The 3,431-nt window shown below is 37.5% G+C and overlaps 1 non-coding gene across 1 annotated transcript; it reads right to left on the bottom strand.

The window, feature by feature from the left end:
* Positions 1-1,933: 1,933 nt before the first annotated feature.
* trnat-cgu lies at positions 1,934-2,005 on the bottom strand. The gene has a single exon. It is a non-coding gene; the product is annotated as a tRNA-Thr (tRNA).
* Between the last annotated feature and the right edge of the window lie 1,426 nt (positions 2,006-3,431).

Raw genomic sequence — 3,431 nt, 5'->3', positions numbered from 1 at the left:
GGCCGCCTTTCCGTCCAGTTCTCTGCTGCCAATGACTGGAACGAATTGCAAAAATCGCTGAAGCTGGAGACATATTTCCCTCACTAACTTTCAGTGTTGCCAACTTTGCGACTTAGTCGCTTTATTTAGCAAGTATTCAGACCCCTGAAATATTTTTCATAAATGCCATATTTTGGAAATTTGACGTTATGCAATGAATATCTGTAGAATTTGGTTTACTGCTTGATGACAATTCAAGCAGCAGTTTCTGTAGTGTCTTGGTTTGCACTGTCACTTAAAATGCTTAAGGTCCCTGGTTCAAAACTGGGCAGAAACAAAGGTAATTGGCACATGCAAAAGTTTTCGTATTTGTAATAGAGAAATATTTTTCATATATGCCTTATTTTGGAAATTTGACTTTATGCAATGAATATCTGTAATAATTGGCTTACTCCTTGATTACAATTCAAGCAGCAGTTTTGGTAGGGTAGTGGTTATCATGTTCGCTTAACAGGCGAAAGGTCCCCGGTTTCAAGCTGGGTGGAAACAGCGCTCATTGACACAAGCAATAATTATTATATTTGCAACAGAGAAATATTTTTGTCATAAATGCCTGACTTTGAAAATTTGAATTTATGTAATGAATATCTGTGAAATTTGGTTTACTCCTTGATGTAAATTCAAGCAGCAGTATCTGTAGTGTTGTGGTTTGCACGTTCACTTAAAATGCTGAAGGAAACTGGGCAGAAATGTATTCATGGAATAATTAATGTATTTGTAAAAGATAATTATTTTTCATAGATGCCCTGTTTTGGAAATTTGACTTTATGCAATGATTATCTGTAATATTTGGTTTACTCCTTGATGACAATTCAAGCAGCAGTTTCTGTAGTGTTGTGGATTGCACGTTCACTTAAAATGCTAAAGCTCCCTGGTTCAAAACTGGGCAAACAAAGAAACAAAAATGTAATTGACACATGGTTTTCGTATTTGTAACAGAGAAATATTTTTCCTATATGCCTTATTTTGGAAATTTGACTTCATGCAATGAATATCTGTAATATTTGGTTTACTCCTGGCAGCAGGTTCTGTAGTGTAGTGGTTATCACATTCGCTTCACAAGTGAAAGGTCCCTGATTCGAAACAGGGTGGAAACAGTGATAATTTATATATGGAATAATTAATGTATTTGTAAAAGAGAATTCTTTTTCATAAATGCCTTACAATCTAAATGGACCAAAAAGAGACAATAGAAAAAACTTTCAATGGCAATGTGAGAAAATGATGGGAACTAGTCTGGCCCTAATTCAGGTTAATTGTGTTTTTTTTTATGTAAGCCAGGGCGGGATCAGCCAGAGGCGGCTTCCCACATGCGGGATTCATTTGCAGTCTGGACGCGGAGGGGTGAACATCTCCTGCTCTGACTGCAGCTGGCAGGGACTGCTGCGCGAGGACTACTGCGTGAGTGCTTTGATAAGGCGGAGCTTTACCTAGCATAGATTTACAGATGACCTGGAGCCAGTGGTTCTGGCGACGAATATGTAGCGAGGGCCAGCCGACTAGAGCATACAGGTCGCAGTGGCCATATCAATACAATTGACCTTTTCTTTACACTGTTGTGATGAAAGTACATTTCCATAATATCAGCTATCTATCATAAACGTCGAACAAGGATTGAACCCATGTGCTTCAGTTAACAAAAACAAATGACTTTGCACATCTATTTCATTCTTAGAATGTTAACATTGTGGAAAGTGGGAGTTGTGCAAAACCTAATTAAACAAGTGAATAATCTCAAAACAGAAATTGGGGAATACTGTAGGACCACATACATGTAAAGTGGCTCTATCGTAGAGATACTTCAACTTGTGCTCAATTATTGATACAACATTATTTTTCTACAAAGTCCTCCAATGAATGTACATTTCCATGGAATCAGAAGTCTTTTCTATAAAGGCACGGATGGGATTTGAACCCATGATCTTCGGTTTACGAGACCAACGCCTTACCACTTGGCCACCATGCCACTCTATATTGCAAAATGTAATATATTTAATATATATATTTATAAACATTCTGAAAGTAGTAGTTGTACAAATGTGAATTTGGCTCACAAACTCAGTGGAGAAAGGACCTCATACAAATATAGCATGCACTCCCCCTCTGAGCTTCCATCCCATTTAATTTGCAGATAAAACGCAATATTAATACAATGTACTTTTTATATACACCACTCCATTGAAACTACAATGAAATGATAGCAGCAATTCTTAAAACAGGTATGGACAGGGATCGAAAACATGAACTTCAGTTTTTGAAAATGATGCCATAAAAATTGGCAACCATGCCACTTCTGTTCTATAAATGTACTAACAGGGATTGAACGCATGTTCTTCAGATTACAAGACAAAATGATTTAGCACATCTCTGTTTCCTGCTCAGAATTTCAACATTCTGGAAAGTAGAAGTTGGGTCTTTGCAAAAAAAACATGGAGAAGCTGGGGATTGAACCCAGGACCTCATACATGCAAAGCATGCTCTCTACCACTGAGCTACAACCCCTTTCAGGGAAAGAAAAAAAATGTTTCTTGTTTTTTTAAATTTCTCCTTTCTTTAGCCAGGTAAGCCAGTTAAGAACAAGTTCTCATACACAACTGCGACCTGGCCAAGATAAAGCAAAGCTGTGCAACACAAACAACAACACAGAGTTACACATGGAACAAACAAGCGCACAGTCAATAACAAAATAGAAGTGATTTTTTTTTAAAGGCAATAAATAGGGCATAGTAGCGAAATAATCACAATTTAGCAAATGAACACTGATAGTGATAGATGAGCAGATGATGATGTGCAAGTAGAAATACTGGTGTGCAAAGAGCAGAAAGTATATTAAAACAATATGGGGATGAGGTAGGTAGATTGGGTGGGCTATTTACAGATGGGCAATGTACAGCTGCAGCGATCGGTTAGCTGTTCAGATAGCTGATTTTTAAAGTTAGCAGTGTTGCCAACGCCTCAGTAAGGAAAGTAGCTATTGGCTGTCCTAAAAGTCACGAAATTACGTCATCTCCTAATTTGCATAATTGGCCATGATCATGTAATTGTGATGGATGCTGTAGGAGAGAGGAATAATGCCGTGGGAGAGACAAGAAGTGAGTAAAGAACACCCTAAATATGTTTAGAATGACAAATGAACTTTCTTCTGTCGATTCATGCTTTTTTTAACATCACATTTCCAACCCTCCTCCTTTATCCGGGCTTGGGACCAGCAAAAGTGACCCAAAAGAGACACTCTGGCGGAGCAACTTGGTTTTTAATTGTATTTTTTGTTGTATTTTTTTGTTTTTCAGGTTAGTTTTCTTAATTTGGTTTGGTTTTTCACCTTATGGTCCACTTAGGAGCCTACAACAAGTCACAGTAAAACATTAACATTTTTAACCATAACATTTAAA

The sequence above is a fragment of the Oncorhynchus tshawytscha genome, unplaced genomic scaffold (assembly GCF_018296145.1).
Source record: "Oncorhynchus tshawytscha isolate Ot180627B unplaced genomic scaffold, Otsh_v2.0 Un_contig_9986_pilon_pilon, whole genome shotgun sequence".
Classification (NCBI taxonomy): Eukaryota; Metazoa; Chordata; class Actinopteri; order Salmoniformes; family Salmonidae; genus Oncorhynchus; species Oncorhynchus tshawytscha.
This window is presented reverse-complemented; position numbering and strand designations above follow the sequence as displayed.